The 19,721-nt window shown below is 46.8% G+C and overlaps 1 long non-coding RNA gene across 1 annotated transcript; it reads right to left on the bottom strand.

The window, feature by feature from the left end:
- Positions 1–13,732: 13,732 nt before the first annotated feature.
- Positions 13,733–14,968, bottom strand: LOC132577326 (uncharacterized). Its single transcript, XR_009555819.1, has 3 exons — positions 14,757–14,968; positions 14,063–14,189; positions 13,733–13,967 (listed from the first exon to the last, which is right to left on the bottom strand). It is a non-coding gene; the product is annotated as an uncharacterized LOC132577326 (long non-coding RNA).
- Positions 14,969–19,721: the final 4,753 nt, after the last annotated feature.

Raw genomic sequence — 19,721 nt, 5'->3', positions numbered from 1 at the left:
TGCGCGGAGGAGAGAGTTGAGAGTTGAGCTGACTGTGAGTTTGGAAAGAGCCGGAGGCGAGGAACGCCGGTGAAGGACACAGAAGCACCACCGTTCTCTGTTTGAGAGCCAGAGGGACGTCGGCAGCCAGCTGTGAGGAGGAGTCGGCACGATGGCCCAGCAACAGCTTGGAGTAGCCGTTGAGAAGCTCACCTCAGCCAACTACGCGGTGTGGAGCCTGAGAATGCAACACTACCTCAAGCGTGAAGGGCAATGGCTGTTCGTGAGTAACCCCCCTGCTGACTTATCTCCTGCCGAGACTGTGTTATCGGATAAGGCACTGGCCAACATAGTGCTATCTATAGGAGATGACCAGCTGGTTTATGTGCGAGGGAAGGACACTCCCAAGGCTGCCTGGGACGCGTTGAGTGCGGTGCATGTTAGCACCACTGCTGGTTCCCTCATGGCCTTGACAAGGAGGATGTTCCGCACCGTTATGCCGGCTGGAGGGTGTGTGAAAGATCACATCAAACGGCTAACGGACTGTTTCGTTGAGCTGGAGGCAAGAGGCAAGACTGTAGCTCCAGACGACAGAGTGTACATTTTGCTGTCGTCGTTGCCACCTGAGTACACTCCCCTGATAACTTCTCTGGAGACGGTGGACGTAGCGACCCTGACCATGGAATACGTCTGTGCCCACCTGCTTGACTTCCAAGAGAGAATTGCGGCCGTGAGCTGTCCGGGGGTGTCGGCCGGGCAGCGTGCTGTTATCGGTGTGTCCGGGAAGACAGCCAAGAATGAGCCAGCTTTTGCTGCTGGCAGGCGTCCGAAGGTGGAGGAAGTGGAGCCGACTGCGTTTGCAGTCCGTCGCTGCTATGGATGCGGGTCGTCGCAGCACCTGCTCCGAGCTTGCCCTGAGAGGGAGAAGAGGCGGGGGCGTGTGCGGCGAGAGCGGAGGACCGCCAGCCCGTGTGAGGAAGCAACCCGGCTGGTCACGTCTGCAGTAGAGAGCACAGGGTCTGCTTGGATTTTAGACTCCGGGGCAACGAGCCATCTCTGCTGCGAGAAGGAGTTGTTGAAAAACATTGACAGTCCTGAGCATAAGTATGTGAGATTGGCTGATGGGACCACTGCCAATTCTGTTTGCTCAGGCAATGTGGAATTTCCTGCACTGAAATGTATGTTGCAAAATGTGTTGTATGTACCCTCACTGCAGTCTAACCTGTTGAGTGTTAGCACACTGTTTGACCAGGGATACCAGGTGAGATTTGAGAAAACCTGCTGCAAAATCCTGGGAGGTGGGGGAAAGTTGCTTGTGACAGGAAAGAGGGAAGGTAAACTGTATGTGGTCCAGAGTGATTGTGCCCAGGTGGCTCAGGTGTCGAATGAGCCTGTGCACAATAATTGTATACATTTGCTCCATAGGAGACTTGGGCACTGCGGATTTAGGGCGTTAAAGAAAACCCTGGAGCTTGTGCCTAGTTTGAAAGTAAATCCTTGCAAATGTTACTTGGATTGCCAGGTCTGCAAGAAGACCAAAAGCAAGGCGTGTGCTGTTGCTAAAGAAAGCTCAAGGGAAAGCACACGAGCCCTGGAACTAGTCCATTTAGACGTTATTGGCCCATTGCCAAAGAGTCTGTCGGGGAGGAGATACTGCTTGGTGGCCACCGACGACCACACGAGGTACGCGTGGGTTTTCACCATGGTGCATAAGTCTGAGGTGTATAAGACATTCACCAAGTGGGTCAAAGCAGTGGAGAGACAATTAGGGGTTAATCTCCTAGCTGTACAAACCGACAGAGGGGGGGAATTCTTATCTAACCAGATGAAACGTTGGCTGGAGAACAAGGGCATTGCCCACCGTCTGACGAACCCAGCAACGCCCCAAGAACATGGGCTATCCGAGCGAACAGGCGCCGTGTTACAAACATTAATGCACAGCATGCTCGAGGATGCAAAGCTGCCAATTCGTTATTGGGCGGAAGCGATGCATTGCTCGGCATACGTACATAATAGGGTTTGGTGTAAGCCTGTAAATGATTTGCCTTATAAGCGGCTATATAACCACTGCCCAGATTTGAGCTTTCTGAGGGTATTTGGAACCCAAGCCTGGGTGAATATTCCTCTGAAACATAGAAGGAAAGGAGGTGACCGGGCAGTGAGCCTAACCTTTCTGGGCTACCAGCCAGAAACCAAATCATATCGCTTTTGTGATAAGCGGGCGAAGCTAACCTTTAGTAGGTCCGCTGGATTTAGTGAGTCCAGCTGGGCAAGATTGCACTCTACGGAAAGAGACCTGGGAATGCTGCCAAGTACTGATAAGAATGTTGGAGCGCAGCCCAGAAGCCCAGCCCAGGAGGTGGCACCCAGTGGGGCTGGAGAAGGTGAGCCGAATCCTGGCACAGGGCCACGGGTGTCGGCTAGAGCCACAAAAGGCATCCCTCCTGCTAGATACGGGTTCCCAAGTGCAAACCAAGTCAGCACCCCTGAACCGGAAACATACGAGGAGGTGCTGAAGCTAGATAGTAAAGAAAGGCTAGCATGGTTTGCCGCAATGCAGAAGGAATATGATTCCTTGCTGAAAAACAGAGTGTTTACTGAGGTGCTAAGGCCGGGCAACCGGAACATTATCTCCTGTAGGTGGACCTACCGGTTAAAGAAAGACGCAAACGGAGCCGTGCAACGAAAGGCCAGGTTAGTGGCCAGAGGGTTCAGCCAAAGGAAGGGATTGGATTATCAGCAAGTGTTTGCCCCCACTTTAAAAGCTGAAACCCTCAGGGCAGCATTGTGTAAGGCTGGAAGTACGGGGCAACAAGCCCATCACTTTGACTTCGAGACAGCCTATTTGAACTCCCCCTTAGACCAGGAGCTGTTTATGGAACAAATCCCCGGTTTTGATGGTGGGAGTGGTGTGTTAAAACTGAACAAAGCCTTGTATGGTTTGAAACAAGCCGGACACGCATGGTACAAGTGTTTGAAGTCAGCATTAATGAAAGTAGGATTCAACCAGCATCTGGCAGACCCTTGCATGTTTAGCAGGGTGGTGGGAGAGTCCAGAATGATAGTCCTCATCTTTGTGGACGATCTGATTGTCTTAGTGGACTCCAACCAACAATTAGCATGGTTTCAAGAAACAGCCAGTAAGCTGTTCACTATCAAGCACCTGGGGCCAGTGAGCTACTACTTAGGGGTGGAAATAGCGAGGAGGGCCGATGGTTGTTTTGAACTGTCCCAGAGCAACAAAGTGAGAGCGCTGCTAGCTCAGTATGGTATGAACGAAGCTAGCAGTGTGCAAACACCCATGACCACAGGTTATAGCAAGGAACCTGAAGGTGAGATATTCAAGAATGTACCATTATACCAGTCCCTGATCGGGTCCTTATTGCACCTAGCGTGCTGGACCAGGCCAGATATCAGCTATGCGGTACATATATTGTGCCAGAAAAATGCTGAACCCCACCACAAAGATTGGGTGGCGGCTAAAAGAGTACTACGTTACCTCAGCGGCACAATAGAACGTAAGCTATCCCTCAGAGTAGGAGAAAAACCTGAACTACGCGCCTATGCTGACGCAAGCTGGGGGGACCGGCCCAAGGCAAAATCAACCACAGGAATTGGAATATTTCTGGGAGATGCCCTAGTAGTATGGAAAGCCACCAAGCAGACCCTGGTGGCATGTAGCACGTGTGAGGCAGAGTACGGTGCCATAAACGAATGTGTACTTAACCTAGAGTGGGCAGTACAACTGATGAGGGACTTTAGCATACCTGTAAATTTGCCAGTTTCAGTATATACTGACAACTCAGCAGCCAAAGAACTGACGGAGAACCAAGCTGCTCGAGGGAAAAGCAAGCATATACTTATCAGGTACCAAAATGTGAAGGAAGCAGCGGCTAAAAACCTCATAAAAATAATAAAGTGTACATCGGATGAGAATGCCGCTGATATATTCACGAAATGTTTAACTGCAAGTGAACATGAAAACTGTGTAAAGTGTTTGGGTATACTGGGTTTAAATAGATTAGGAGGTGTGTTGGAGCAAGAATCTACATAAACCCAGTCTGACAGCTACAGTATGACAGCTGGTGATCTAGCTGCCAGGCTAGGTCACAGTGACCTGATCAGCAGACCGGCTTGAGCCGGCAGAAGCCAAGTGATGCAATCTGCTGAGTCAGCACGGCCAGGATTGGCTGCTTGGACTATATATGATCTGTGTGTGCATCACACAGGTCTCTCCCTGTGAGATGGTGGTTAGGCGAAGCACTTTGTCCGTGGAGGTGATATTGTATAGACTGCACAAGAGAGCACTTGTTGTGTATATATGTTAATACACCTTTTGGCACTAGTTGCACGTGTCTGCCTGATTTTCTTTCCTGAAGCCCTGTGTCGGGCAAGTCATCTCCCTCACTCTGCTACTCCCGCTCCGACAATTTCATGTTGTAAAACAAAAGATTAAGATTCAAACCTGTTTTCTTGAAAGAAGTTCCCCAGAAGTCTCTTCCTTCTCCACAAAGCAAGGGCACTCTCCTTCCATCATGCCTGCAAGAGTGGAAAACAAGTTAATATGTGATATGAGATCTGCAAATCCTGGGATGTCAAAGGGGTTTTGTTTCAGAGATCTTGATAGGACATTATATCCTGGATAAACTACTAAAAATTAGTCAACAGTAAGATCATTTGCAGCAGATCATGATGGATAGCTGTGTTTGTCTGTAGCAGTAGAAAAGAGTCCAGTAGCCCCCTAAAGATTAACAAAATTTGCAGCAGGATGTGAGGGATTTCAGGAGTCGCTGCTCACTTCTTCAGGACAAAAGGACAGTCTATAATACTAGACAACTGTACATGGGGCTGCCTTTGAAGACGGTCAGCTACAAATAGTCCAGAATGAATCTGCCAGATATGGGCAAGCTGCAAGGAACATGTTTTTCTTATTTCATCTTCACTAGCCACTAAATAGTTTCTAGGCCCAGTTCACAGCACCAGCCCTTAAGGCCTTAAATGTAGCTTCAGTTCTCCAATATATTAAGGATTCCCATCTGCAATACTGACCTAACCAGATATTGAAAACATCATAAAAAGTCCTTCTCTGTCTGCCACCATCATCTGAAATATGATGGACATACATGAGGAGGCGGGTATTTTTCCTAAAAGGTCCACATTCTTGTCAGTCGTGTTGATGGATAAAAACTGATCCTGCCGTTGGCTTTTGAGTTTGAATGTCTGATTTATTTAGTGCATTCTTATCTCACTCTTCTTCCAAGTAACTCATTCTTCTTCCAAGCAGCATTACTGTGAGGTAGGTACCCCAAGACAAAATAAACTGGCCCAATGTCATCTAGTAAATTTCTTGGCAAGTGCAATTTTGAACCCAAGTCTCCCTAATCCTAGTTCAACACTCTAACCACTATACCACACTAAGTTTCTTCTGTATTGGGTTGTTGCTTACAATTTTGTTTGTTCTGGTGCCTTCTCTTTATGCCACAGCTCTGGCATTGCTTCTTGTTGTTTCAAATGCTGGTTTTGATCGGGATGTATTTTATGCCTTTATTTTTATGTACTTATTTCTGTGTAAACTAGCCTAGGGATAAATGTTTAACTGGATAAAATATTTTTTTAAAAAAGTCTCTTACATTACTGTAAAGACTAAGATTATTGAGGCAAAAGCATCCATAAGCCACAAAATTCAAATTAGAATTTCTACCAACTGACAATTTCTGTGTCTGGAGAAGAGGCTTCTGACTCACAAACATATAAATCAAGGTAAGATTTCCACAAGCCTATTATTTTGGGAGGGACGGTGGCTCAGTGGTAGAGCATCTGCTTGCTAAGCAGAAGGTCCCAGGTTCAATCCCCCGGCAACTCCAACTAAAAAGGATTCAGGCAAATAGGCGTGAAAAACCTCAGCTTGAGACCTTGGAGAGCCGCTGCCAGTCTGAGTAGACAATGCTGACTTTGAGGGGTCTGATTCAGTATAAGGCAGCTTCATATGTTCATATGTTTGGCTGTGATAGGACTGCCAACCTCCAGGTGGTAGCTGGACATCCCCTGCTATAACTTCTGATCTCCAGGCAATAGGGATCAATTCACTTGGAGAAAATGGTCACTTGGAAAAGTGGACAATGGCATTATACCCACAAAGTCCCTCCCCTTCCCCAAATCATGCCCTCCTCAGATTCCACCCCAAAATATCCCCAGGTATTTCCGAAACCAGAGCTAGCAACCTTAGTGAGAGACCAACAATGCAATCCTAAACAGAGTTATACCTTCCTAAACCCACTGGTTTTAATTGATTTAGAAGAGGCTGACCGTGTTTTGTATTACCCTGTAGCTTGCTGGTGGTGGAAAATACTGTCAAATCACAGGTAACCTATGGCGACCCTGTGGGGTTTTCAAGGCAAGAGATGTTCAGAGGTGGTTTGCCACTGCCTGCCTCTGCATCATAACCCTGGTATTCCTTGGAGGCCTCCATTCAAATACTAGCCAGGGTCAATCCTGCTTAGCTTTGGAGTTCTGACAATATCTGGCTGGCTGGGCTAGCATGAACATATGAAGCTGCCTTATACTGAATCAGACCCTCAGTCCATCAAAGTCAGTATTGTCTACTCAGATTGGCAGCGGCTCTCCAGGGTCTCAAGCTGAGGTTTATCACGCCTATTTGCCTGGACCCTTTTTTAGTGGAGATGCCAGGGATTGAACCTGGCACCTTTTGCTTCCCAAGCAGATGCTCTGCCACTGAGCCACCATCCATCCCCATGATACGCTTCTACAAATTTGGAATTTAGATTTTACACTCTGAGCTTGTATTTCATATTTCCCTCCCTAATTTTAAAGGCAGAATGCAAAATAAGGTCACGTGTCTCCAAAAGTGGGGGATGGAATCTGAGGGCTCAATACCTCAAGATTATTACATTTCCTTCATCCAGCATCTCATATACATCAAGCTAGGGTTGCCAGGTCCTCTCTGGCCACCAGCAGGGGAGGGCTACCAGATCCAGACTGGAAAACTCCCAGAGACTTGGTGATGGAGCCTGAGGAAGACAGGGACCTCACTGGGTGCAATGCCATAGAGTTCACCATCCAAAACTGCCATTTTCTCCAAGAGCACTGATCTCTGTAGTCCAGTGGTGGGATTCAGCAGGTTCGCACAGGTTCTATGGAACCGTTACCTAATGTGCTATCGGTTCTATAGAACCGTTTGTTGGTCGGACGCCCTCGGATCAACGGGGACTTTCCCCTCTAAGTGCCTAAAACTCACCAGTTTCTTTTCCCCACCAGACTGCAAAAAAGCCCAAGCGAACAAGTTAGACGTGCGCCCTGCCAGGAATTGCGTCTCACTCCCTCCAGTCCCTTCCAGCTTCACCACTCCCACGTGTGATTAAAACCCAGGCGCCAAGGAAAAAGCAGCTCAAGCTAACCACCGCAGTGCCTTCTGGGACTCGTAGTCCTTGCGCTCGGTAGCACAGCGGGCAGGAGGCTCGAAAGACTACCAGACCCGGCATGCCCCTCGGCAAAGAAGGGCTCCGCTCGCTCGTGCGTGCTCGCGGAGTCAGGAAGCCCCGCCCACTTTCATTCCTGGAAGGATGAGTAGGCGAAGGTCTGTTGGCTGCAAACGCTTGTGGGGGCGTCGGGCTTGTTTGGTTTTTTTGCAAATGGCAGTCAAATTAGGTGACAGATTTTTCTTTTTGCAGAGAGATAAATATTGGAGCGTGTTGCCATGTATGCAAAACAAGGCTTGATAGCCGGGCTTTTCCCCAGCCAACGGTTGATCTGTTCAGATGGGTTCTGTGGCATGTGTTTGGGTGCCCCAACTTTAGTAGCTTTCAGGTGATGGTAAAAAAAAAACTCTGCCTGGACATGTGAGTCCTCCACCCGTGTTTGCTCAAGCTTGTATAAGCAGCTTCGGTTGGCACACTGCTTTTTTAGGGAGGCCAGCCTTTTAAGCTCACATTGCCAGAGTGACACTTCGTTCTGCAAAGCCGGGGTGTCAAACATCTGACCTGGGGGCCGAATCAGGCCCTCAGAGGGCTCCTATCAGGCCCCTGAGCAACTGACTGTCATCTGCTTCCTTCTTTCTCCTTTCTGTATAACAGCTTGCTTTGCAAGGCTCCCTCAATTGCTTAGGAACTGCAGAGCAAGACTTCTATTTTCTCCATTGGCTGAGGCTCCTCCCTTGGGGAGGAAGGAGGAGGAATAGCTTGCTTTGCCAGGCTCCGTCAATCGCACAGCAGAGATACTGAGTGAAGCCTCTCTTCCTTCTATTTGCTGAGGCTCCCCCCCCCCAGTCCCCTGGGGAAGGAAGGAAAGAGCCAGAGCTTCCTTTGCCCAGTTCCCTGGATCCCATGGGAGAAATACAAAGAAAGCACCTTTAAGACCAACAAGTTCTAATGCTTTTAGCATGTTTTAAGTTTTTTAGGAAATATATTTGTGTTTGTGTCCTTTATAAAGTTTGTATCTTTGCTACCTAATCTTTAAATACGAACACACATGGCCCAGCCTGACATGGCCCAGCCAGACAAGGTCTCCTTTATGTCATATTCGGCCCTCATAACAAAATGAGTTTGACACTTCCATAGCAGTCTGTACACTGGTTGTAACAGGCTTGAACCTCCCACCCCCACCCCGCTTCAGGTTCCACTGCAAGATTCTCTGGTTTGATTTTGGTTCTCTGGCTTGACACATTGGCTTGTGGTTCCTCTGGGATTACTGAGTTCTGTAGAAGTTCTGCTGAACTCGCTGTCTGTCAGTGATTCCTACTTGCAGACATGGGGGGGGGGGGTTTTGCCCTGGAAGCAGCTTGCAGGGTTTTCTGTCCCCCCTTCCACTGGAAATAATGTTCAGAGGCCCATAAAATTGGACTCACTCCCCCCAACCCCCAGGCCATGGACCGGTCCCGGTCCATGGTGTGTTAGCATCCAGGCTGCACAGGGACAGCACTCTTGGCTTCCTGGGTCACAGATCCGGGAAGCTGAGAGCGGTGGGATGGATCAGCGGCATAGAGGAGAGCATAGAGGCATAGAGGAGGCATAGAGGAGAGCAGGCTTCCCAGGCATAGAGGAGAGCAGGCTTGCTCCACCACCCCTTTTGCCCACCCACACAGCCTCACTCCAAAGACCGTGGTGGACGAAAGAGGCAGTGTGGCCTCGCTCTGAGGCTGCCTCCCCTTCCAGGGGAGGTGGCACAGAAGCAGCCCCAGTCTCCCCTGTATTTAAAGACCCCCATGGGGGCAGGGACATGGGAGCAGGGTGGCCTGGGGCAGCAAGAACCCCTGCACCACCCCCCACAGTCCATGGAAAAATTGTCTGCTACAAAACTGGTCCCTGGTGCCAAAAAGGTTGGGAGCCACTGATTGAAAGGACAGGCACCAGCAGCTTCCCTGCAATTGTGGTGCTTGTGCCTCTAAAAGCCAGTTTGGTGTAGTGGTTAAGTGTGCGGACTCTTATCTGGGAGAACCGGGTTTATTCTCCACTTGCAGCTGCTGGAATGGCCTCTGTTCAGCCATAGCTCTGGCAGAGGTTGTCCTTGAAAGGGCAGCTGCTGTGAGAGCCCTCTCCAGCCCCACCCACCTCACAGGGTGTCTGTTGTGGGGGAGGAAGGTAAAGGAGATTGTGAGCCGCTCTGAGACTCTTTGGAGTGGAGGGCGGGATATAAATCCAATATCTTCTTCTTCTTCTAAAAACAACTCCCCCAGCCACCTGGAAATCTTTCAAAACAACTGTTCCATTTCCCCAGCCATTCCCATACAGAATAATGGTCCTGAAAAAACTGGAAATGGGGGGGGGGGACCCTCCAAATCCAATTACCATACAGGTATCTGGAATTCAGGAATATTGGAATTACCAATATATTCCCAGTCCAATATACCTGAACCTGAAAAGGTACTTTTTTGGCACGTCCCACCCAGGACCCTGGGAATTATATTGTTATGGACAGTTGTTGGTATTTATGGCGAGAAAATGGTTGGATCCAACACTGAAGAGGGAAAAAATCAAACATTACTAAGGACATAGGTGTATTAACAGCGGTTAGTGATAGTTTACCAGGTTTCTATCCTGTTTATCCTTTCTATCAAGAGCCAGTTTGTTGTGGTGGTGAAGTGTGCAGACTCTTGTCTGGAAGAACTGGGTTTTATTCCCCACTCCTCCACTTGCAGCTGCTGGAATGGCCTTGGGTCAGCTATAGTTCTTGCAGAGGTTGTCTTTGAAAGAGCAGCTTCTGGAAGAGCTCTCTCAGCTCCACCTACCTCACAGGGAGTCAGTTGTGGGGGAAGAAGATAATGGAAATTGTAAGCCACTCTGAGACTGATTCAGAGAGAAGAGTGGGGTATAAATCTATGGTCTTCTTTTTCTTCTTCTTCTTCTCTTCCTCAAAATTGTTCAAAGCAATTGTTCAAATTGTTCAAAGTTAGGAGCAATCATGTTTTATTTAATTGGCCAGAAGAAGAAGCCAAGATTTGTTGCAATCAGAATTCTGGACTGGGAAGACTGAAGGTCAGATTCCTGCAAAGCTCACAGGCTGATTTCAATCAGTCACTATCAGCGCAATCCTAAAGCCATTTCCCTATGCAGCCCAGTTGCATAGACCTGCGTGAGAGTCTGAGTTAGATCTCCTAAGGATGGTGCTGTGTCTGTCAGCCCCACCTACTGCACAAGGTTGTGCGGATTTAAAGGGGAAGGCTAGTAAACCATGTATAACATCATGAGTACCTGAATACAAAGATGGGCTACATCAGGGGTAGGGAAATGGCTGAGAAGTTGAATGCATTTTTTGCCTTCACTGTGGAAGACGAGAAGTGTTTGCCCGCTCCACAACCACTAATTTTGGAAGGGGTGTTGAAAGACCTGAGTCAGATTGAGGTGAGAAGAGAGGAGGTCCTACAACTGATAGACAAATTAAAAACTAATAAGTCACCAGGTCCAGATGGCATATATCCAAGAGTTCTGAAAGAACTCAAAGTTGAACTTGTTGATCTTCTGACAAAAATATGTAATCTTTCATTGAAATCTGCCTCCGTTCCTGAAAACTGGAAGGTAGCAAATGTCACCCCCATCTTTAAAAAGGGTTCCAGAGGATTTCCGGGAAATTACAGGCCAGTCAGTCTGACTTCAATACCGGGAAAGTTGTTAGAAACCATTATCAAGGACAGAATGAGCAGGCACATTGATGAACACGGGTTATTGAGGAAGACTCAGCATCGGTTCTGTAAGGGAAGATCTTGCCTCACTAACCTGTTACAGTTCTTTGAGGGGGTGGACAAAGGGGACCCAATAGATGTTGTTTACCTTGACTTCCAGAAAGCTTTTGATAAAGTTCCTCATCAAAGGCTCCTTAGAAAGCTTGAGAGTCATGGAATAAAAGGAAGGTCCTCTTGTGGATCAAAAACTGGCTGAGTAATAGGAATCAGAGAGTGAGTATAAATGGGCAGTCTTCACAGTGGAGGACGGTAGTGCCTCTCCCCAAAATACCCTCCCAGTTTCAAAAAGATTGGACCAGGGGGTCCAATTCTATGAGCCCCAAAAGAAGGTGCCCTTATCCTTCATTATTTCCTATGAAAGGAAGGCATTGAAAAGGTGTGCCGTCCCTTTAAATGTGAGGGCCAGAACTCCCAATATGGAAATATCTTCAATAAATCTTTCTTTAAACATAATCTAGTTGTCTTTACCTCTTTTACTGTTTTTATTGCAGTATTTAATGCGTGAATTATTAAACTACCTTTCGGTATATCTTTTGGTATAGTTAAAATGGTCATTAGGACATAGAACCTGTTGTTAATTTATTTGAATCCCACCACTGCTGTAGTCTGCAGACGAGCTGTAATTCCAAGGGATCACCAGATCCCACGTGGCAGCTGGCATCCTTCAATCTGAACATCCTTGGGACAGAAGTTGTTTACAGCCATGCTAGTTTGAAATCCAGCTAGAAAAATAAACTCATTCCACATAATCTTAAACAGGGCACTGTTTTGACGTCACCTGCTAGCAGCACTAAAAAAAGTCTCAGATACATCTAACCTCAACCAAACATCCCAGTACTTTTAACATTTCTTCCCACCACACAAATACATCTGCTTAGCAACATCAGGGTACAACATTGCCATGTTTTGACAGTGGCCTGAGGAAAAGCCACCACTCCAAACAGCCATAGGTTGGCTTTTTAAGAACATTTTATAACCCTGGGACTTCAGCCCCTTCAATTTTTGTCACCCTTATTTAAAAGAGCTTCTTTAGTCTCCCATTTGTTACTACTACTAATAATCATCATCATCCCCTTGGAGGCCTACGATCGGCGTACCTCCTCCGCCTGTCTCCCTCCGCGCGGTGTGATTTCCAGGGCGACAGAGCAGGCGCTGCTGCTATGCAGACTGCCTCACGCGGGAAGCCAACCCGCGTCCCATGGTGCGCGCCCTTTTCCAAAGAGGAAGCCGAGCGTGGCGAATGGGACACAGACTGCCATTGTCCCCGCGACATTTTAATAACCTGCACCTACAATATTCAACCTGTTGTTTGCACAGGGGACAACCCTGCGGCACAAAAACGCCACCCGAGGGGGCGGCAGGCAGAGCGCCTCGGCACAGACTCGACGCTCCTCGGCGCCACCAGCTCGGCGCTCCTGCGCGGCGTGGGCGGAAAAGAGGAAGCCCGGCCCTTCCCCTCTCGACGGCTCGCCGGGCGCTGCTTTGCCTGCCTGTGAGAGAGGAGAGAGACGCCGCCAAAGGTGCCTTTCGGCTCCGATAGCCCAGGAGAGCGGATAGACTCCCTGGGGGCCAGCGGGGGATGTTGGTTGGTTGCCTGCCGTGCATTGGGGTAGGCTTGCCAAGTCCGATTCAAGAAATATTTGGGGACTTTGGGGGTGGACCCGCGAGCAAGGTTGTGACAAGCACAATCGAACTCCAAAGGGAGTTCTGGCCGTCACATTTAAAGGGACTGCACACCTTTTAAATGCCTTCCCTCCATTAGAAATAACGAAGGATAGGGACACCTTTGGGGTCTCATAGAATTGGACTCCATGGTGCAATCCTTTTGAAATTTTGGGGGTGTTTTGAGGAGAGGCATTGGATGCTATGCTGCAAATGTGGTGCCTCTACCTCAAAAAACAGCCCCTCTAGAACCCCAGATATACCCCCAGATCAATTCTCCATTATACCCCCATGGGAATCGGTCTCCATAGGAAATAATGGAGTTCCCAGCAGGTATTTCCCTCCCTCCCCCTGCTTTCTGATGACCCTGAAGCAGGGGAGGGACTCCAAACTGGGGGATCCCCTGCCCCCCACCTGGGGATTGGCAACCCTACATTGAAGCCAACCAGGGCTGCCTTGTATTTAGACATTCCAGCCACCCACTTCTCATCAAATTACCATCCACAGGCACAAGATTGCTAATTTGGAACAATTTTTCTTTCTGTATTTATAAGGAAAGAGATGGCTGAACAGGGCTATTTAGGCACAATAATAAGGTTGCCAGCACTGACTTGGGAAATACCTGGAGGGTTGGGGGTGGAGCCTGAGGAGAGCAGGGCTTTTAGAGGGGAGGGACTTCTGATGGAAGTATATAATACAATAGAGTTCACCTTCCAAATTAGCTGTTTTCTCCAGGTGAACTGATTTTTGTCACCTGGAAATCAATTGTAATCCCAGATCTCCAGCTACCACCTGGAGGCACAACTACAACATGGGATCACAGTTCATTATTGAGGCAGTACAAAGAACAAACACTGTGATATACAAGCTCCAATGTTTAGTAACTTTGAGTCATATAAATCTGTCGTATGTATTATATTATAAAGAAGTGCAACTTTGCAAAGAGGGTTCATCCACAACATTACAAGAAAGGTCAATCCCTATAAGCGCCCAGATATAAACTCAGTTCGTGTCTAAAGACTTCCTCAGGAGTAGTCCTGTTTCCTTCAAGGGTTATCAGCCACTTTTTACAATTCATTATTAATGGTTTCTAATGCTTTCTGCAGCATCTTCACTTTCTTCAAAAATTCTCTTCCTGGAATAAACCATGGTAATTATGAGATATAACACAAAGCTGAATGGAAATGGATAAATCTTAGTCATTTTAATTTACTGTAATAAAAAACTTACCTCTCAGCACCACTTAAGTGTTTATAGTGGGAGCAATGCTCTCTGCACTGTTTAGAATAAGAGCAAGCCGTTCCCTTGGATGGCAAAAAAACTCTCTCTTTGGAGCAGCCAGTTTTAAACCTCTTTTCTTATCATCATCATCATCATCATCATCATCATCATTTTTATTTGTATCCCGCCCTCCCCGCCGAAGCAGGCTCAGGGCGGCTAACAACATCAGATCAATACATTAACTTATGCAATAATGTTTAAAACAATAACTGGTTTAACAATTTAATTAAGATTCTAAAATTAACAAAATCAATAAAATTAACGACCTGGTGCTATTTCAGCAGATGGTAAATTTACTCAGCAGTTTCTCTTTTTAATCGGTGGCCATCCTGAAGAGGATGGTCTTGCAGGCCCTGCGGAATTGATCAACATCCCACAGGGCCCACATTTCTTCCGGGAGCTGGTTCCATAGGTGTGGAGCCACCACAGAGAAGGCCCGCGTGCGGGTACTCTGTAGTTTTACCTCCTTCGGCCCGGGGATAGTCAGCAGGTTCTTCCCTGCTGATCTCAGTGCTCTCTGGGGTTCATACGGGGAAAGACGGTCCCTCAGGTTGGCAGGTCCTCGGCCATATAGGGCTTTAAAGGTAATGACCAGCACTTTGTAACGAATCCGGTATGACTTTAGACTTATCAGACTTTAGACTTATCAGATGCATAAGTCTTCTGGATGTTCTGGCTAAATACAGTCTCTACGATTTATATATGGAGCAAGCCATTCGTGTTTGACTGTCTTAATACTCTCATTGAACACTTAAGTGTATAATGCTGGAGCAAACTAGTCTTGACTTCTTTTCTGGCCTAATGTAAAGCCTTCTGAATTATGCTAGCTAAGCTCTCCACCAAACCTGAAAACTGACTCTACTTAAAGTATGCTGTTTCTAGGTAATTCCATGCAACTGTGTGTTAGATATCTCTTTTTAAAGGTATAAACCACAATTTGACACTGATCAAAATTCTTATGGGCTGACACCCCATTGATGCTTCACTTCAAATAGACTTTAGACATAAAAATTTCTAGAAATTAATTGGACTCCATTGCTTACATTTACCCAATACTGCTCCCCCATCCCCTATATTGATTCAACATTTTAAAGTCATATCAAAACTTGTTACTTTCCTAAGGGTGTAGTGGAACATCATATAAGAATGTTAGTAACCCCATTTATTTGCTATAATCTTTGAACTAATCCTAATTCTCTGTCTCCTAAATGGGAAACTCGCTTCTAAAAGTTGTTCCATGAAAATCTCTCCATGCTCATGTAATTCTTTGTATTGCCTCAATAATGAACTGTGATCCCATGTTGTGCTTGTAGTGAGGGAACTGGCACAAAGGTACAGTATTCAGGGGTGGCCAACGGTAGCTCTCCAGATGTTTTTTTTGCCTACAACTCCCATCAGCCCCAGCCATTGGCCATGCTGGCTGGGGCTGATGGGAGTTGTAGGCAAAAAGCATCTGGAGAGCTACCATTGGCCCCCACTGCAGTATATGATTTATTATAGAATTGTATTTGAACTGGGCTTACCTACAGTATCTTTAGAGGACACACGCACGTATTGTACCCCTTAAGGGGTTTTTTAAAAGAGTTTTTACAATGTTGGTGTTTTTCATACCTGGAATTACATTATAAACATGATTCCAGATTACCAATACAAGAAAGAATACATTAGAATATAGTGGAAGATGAGTTTAGCATATTAGAAAGTCCCTGATTCAAATCCTGCCTTTGCCAAGAACTCCTGAAGCAGATTTAGGCAAGCTTGTCTTCTCACAGCCTCAGCCTTCCCAATTTCCATACTGATTTAAAACTTAGGGTTGTTGTAAGAGTTATACCACCACTGAGCGAAATGCATGCTAGCCTAGCCCAAACTCATCAGAACTTGGAAACTAAGTAGGGTTAACCACAAATGGATGGATGAGAGACTGCCAAGGAAAACCAGAGTTGCTACAAAAAAGAAAGCAGTGGCAAACCACCTTGAAAACCCCATGCTGCTGAGGTTGCCATGTGTGAGTTGCAGTAGCCACACACACACACACACAAAACCAATACAAGCAATAGGCATTATTCTTAATACATTTTAGTTCCTCTCCTTCCTTTTGATATTCTTGTATTTAGGAGCCAGATTTAAAAAAAAAAATGCTAGGCTGAGTTTCCTTCTTTTTCCTGGACATTTAATGACTGCCTGACACATAGAAATTCAGCAGCAGGATTTTTTTTTTCTGTGCTGGAAAACATACTGCAGAGCAGTTAAAAGTTCAGGAGCCCTGCAAAAAGAAAGTGGCTACTCTCCTGGAGAGACTCAAGCCCACCTGATAGCCATACTGACTGATTGAGCCAAAACTATTTATTTTGGATGGAATAACTCTAGCTTGCCTTATAGAGTTAAGACACTGTATGTAAAACTTTGACCATTCTAAGTATACAGTGTAAATGCTAAGTCCTGTTAAATACACCATGCTATAAAAATGTTTTCTTTTTTGCAATTACTTTGGATTTGCCAGGGTTACATCTTGGTCAAGCTTAATGAAAAATAACCTTGGCTTGGCTTTAAGTTCATGACTTATGGAGTTCAGCCCTCAATAAACTGTTGGCTTTAGTGATACTTCCTTAGAATATAGTGGCAGGGAAATGGTACCTTGATGCCTAATTGACATTACCCCATCAATTTTTCAGTGTGATGGATTGTGTCATCTAATGCAAAAATGGGAGTTAAAATCTAGTCATAGCTAGAGGTTTACAGAGAAAGATGTCAAGACAGTGCATACTGCTGCATCTTTGTTGTAACTTTGATATCTTCCACAATGTATATAAGGCCCACCATCTCTTGCTTGTTCATCTGATCATGCAAGTACACTATCTTCAAAATCTCATGCCACAGTTTTTCAAGTAACTCAGCTTATTTTGTTGGAATTTTGGCTGAAAATCAGCACACAAAACCAAGTACTTGAATCTCTCACTCCTCTTCCTTTTTGATGTGTTATGCTTGTACAAAAGTGCAGACAATGGCAATAGTTTCACTGGGTTTCCTGATGCTCAGAACCTATTCTTTCCCTTCACTTTCCTATTCCCTATCAAGCCACTCTGTAGCATTACAGTTTCAGTTTATTTCAATTTATATCAATTCAATTACAACACAGCTTGGCAGGAGAAGACTCTTTAAAGGAAGAAAGAGCATCCATATGGACACTCCACCCACAGCCACACCACAGTTTCTTCTTTAAATGAGAGAAAGTTGAGTTTATATTTTTGAGGGGAGAGAAAACTAGATAAATCATGTCAGATTAGCGTGGACTCAGACGACTAGAGAGGCAATGGTGGCGTACTCGAGACGAAGCGACTAGAACATCTTATAGAGAAGTTATGAAGTCCTATGAGATGGCAGTCAAGGCCACAAAGAAAACATACTTTGCGGCTAAGATTGCATCTGCAACTTCGCACCCGGCACAACTGTTCAATACAATTCGGACCCTTATAACTCTGCCACAAGGCAGACTAAATTTTAATGAATTGGAGAGTGGCTGTGAGGCTTTTGCGAACTTTTTTGCAGATAAGGTCACGTTGCTCCGCCACAACTTCCCCGCCATATTGGAGACAGTATGTGAACCTGAGGCTCCGTGCCTGTCTTCGGAGTGTGTCCTGGATGGTTTCAATGCTCTCAGTCTGGAGGAAGTTGACAGGATTCTCGTGTCTGCTCGCCCTACAACCTGTAATCTGGACCCCTGCCCCTCCTGGCTTATTAAAGCTTGCCAGAGGGAGCTTAGATATCCTGTATGGGATATCATAAATAGATCCCTGATGGAAGGGCATTTTCCAGCACCTCTGAAAGAGGATGTGGTCCGCCCTCTATTGAAAAAACCAACGTTAGATCCGGCCAAATTGACACACTATCAGCCAGTCTCAAATTTACCCTTTTTGGGTAAACTCATTGAGAGGGCAGTGGCGTTGCTGTTGCAGAGTTTTCTGGAGGATGCTTCCGTTCTCGACCCCCATCAGTCCGGTTTCCATCCGGGTCACGGGACAGAGACAGTGCTGGTCGCTTTGATGGACGATCTCCAGCGGCATCTGGATCAAGGCGGTTCGGCGGTGCTGGTGTTGTTAGACCTATCGGCAGCGTTCGATACGGTTGACCACCGGCTGCTGACTTGTCGTCTCGCCGACACGGGGATTCAGGGGTTGGCCCTACAATGGCTCTCCTCGTTCCTTGATGGTTGGGGACAAAGGGTGGCGATTGGGGGTGAGTTGTCCCAGAGGCACATGCTTGATTGTGGGGTGCCTCAGGGGGCAGTTCTTTCCCCAATGTTGTTTAACATCTACATGCACCCCCTTGCCCAGATTGCCCGGAGATATGGGCTGGGTTGCCACCAGTACGCTGATGACACCTAGCTCTATCTATTCATGGACGGCCGGCCTGACTGTGTCCCAGAAAACCTGGACCAGGCACTACAAGCTGTGGCTAGATGGCTCAGGCTGAGTAGGTTGAAACTAAATCCAGCGAAGACAGAGGTCCTTTGCTTGGGTCGCCGTGGTCTGGGAGGGGAAATTCCCCTTCCGGCTCTTGATGGTGTGCCACTGACAGTGGCACACAGTGTCAGGAGCTTGGGGGTACTACTTGAGCCTGCCTTAACTATAGAGGCTCAGGTAGCAGCCACTGCTAAGTCCACATTCTTTCATCTTAGGCAGGCGAGGCAGCTGGCTCCCTTTCTGGAGCAGGATGACCTGGCAACAGTGATCCATGCAACGGTCACCTCAAGGTTGGGTTACTGTAATGCCCTCTACATGGGGCTGCCCCTGTGCCGAACCCGGAAGTTGCAGCTAGTCCAGAACGCCGCCGCTCGGCTGTTATTAGGGCTCCCTAGATGGGAACACATTCAGCCGGGCCTCCGGGGACTGCACTGGCTGCCAATAATATACCGAGTCCGGTACAAGGTGCTGGTTATTACCTTTAAAGCCCTATATGGCCTAGGACCTGCCTACTTTAGGGACTGTCTCTTCCCATATATCCCCCAGAGAGTACTGCGATCTAGCTCTCGAAACCTGCTTGTAATCCCCAAAGGAGGCCCAGTTGAAGTCAACCAGGGATAGGGCCTTCTCAATTACAGCCCCTTGCTGGTGGAACCAGTTACCGGAAGAGGTCAGGGCCCTGCGGGATATTGGACAGTTCCGCAGGGCCTGTAAGACAGTCCTCTTCCGGTTGGCTTATAACTGACCGGTACCGAAACACCGAAATACTGAAGGAAGTCTATAGATAGCACACTGATATGGATACTAATGTTTTAACTATGTAATTTATTATTGTATTTTAATTCTGAATTTTATTGTTAGAACTTTTATGCTGTGAGCCGCCCTGAGCCGCTTCGGTGGGGTAGGGCAGGATATAAATCAAATAAAATAAATAAAAAATAAAATAAATAAATTAGATATTATATCATTTGATGTACTGCAAGAGCTTTACCACAAGGCTTTCCACTGACCACATAAGGGGAAAATCCTCATAAGGAAGCAGACTTTTTTCCCCACGAGCACTGGTATGTATTGTATGAGTTCTCCATTGCTGCTGCACCTGCCGATATAGCAGTGGCCGCAGGGCTTCCATGTGGCACATTTCCCCC

This window comes from Heteronotia binoei, chromosome 9 (genome assembly GCF_032191835.1).
Source record: "Heteronotia binoei isolate CCM8104 ecotype False Entrance Well chromosome 9, APGP_CSIRO_Hbin_v1, whole genome shotgun sequence".
Taxonomy (NCBI): domain Eukaryota; kingdom Metazoa; phylum Chordata; class Lepidosauria; order Squamata; family Gekkonidae; genus Heteronotia; species Heteronotia binoei.
This window is presented reverse-complemented; position numbering and strand designations above follow the sequence as displayed.